The following is an 834-nucleotide window of genomic DNA, read 5'->3' on the forward strand; positions in this document are numbered from 1 at the left end:
TGCCATTCTCTTATTCAGTCAGTAATAGTTTTTTATCATGACTTTTTATCGTGCCTCATCATAAACTTTTTAGCAGTCCATTATGAGCAAAAGCTTACAGGTGGTGAGCACCTTAAATTGCTGAAGCTATAAAACTTTCAAAAAGATGATTTATCTGGGTGGATACATCAGCAGCAGCTCTTTAGAATATTTCAACAGAACTGCACAAACATTACTGTTTAGTTTAAGCAAACATTTACACTCTTGCTTTCTCTCTCTCTCTCTCTCTCTCTCTCTCTCTCTCTCTCTCTCTCTCTCTTTCTCTCTGTACCGGTCACACAACTTTTGCAACCATTCAAATGAGTTTAAAGAGTCTTTCCTGTAGCAGATTTTTTGCCATCGCTCATAGATGTTCCTGTCCTCCATGTTGAAAACTGACACATAAACAACTGATGCCTTTTCTGTAGAAATGTATATATTGCATGTTTCATTCATTCATTGAGTGAGTTTGAGTGAGTTTATTTATTTAAGAAGGGACAATACACATTAATTAACGTGAACACTTAGGTCCATCATGTAAAGTGCCAGATTTAGCCGTATAGGCTAGTTTTCATCTGCAGTCCCTGGCAGGTTGATGGCATATAAAAAACATTAAGAGAAAACATACAGGAACACATAGGCACATAAACACATAAGCACAGACAAAAGCACATAAGCACAGACAAATAGCAAGACAATGACATAACCCCTACTCCAGATTATGACAGCAGTCCCTGGCAGGTTGATGGTATATAAAGAACATTAAAAGAAAACATACAAGAGCACATAAGCACATAAACACATAAGCACTATTGC

The sequence above is a fragment of the Centroberyx affinis genome, unplaced genomic scaffold (assembly GCF_046629955.1).
Source record: "Centroberyx affinis isolate AG114_WGS23_722 - 3 ecotype Tasmania unplaced genomic scaffold, CSIRO-AGI_Caff_v1 ptg001072l_1, whole genome shotgun sequence".
NCBI lineage: Eukaryota > Metazoa > Chordata > Actinopteri > Beryciformes > Berycidae > Centroberyx > Centroberyx affinis.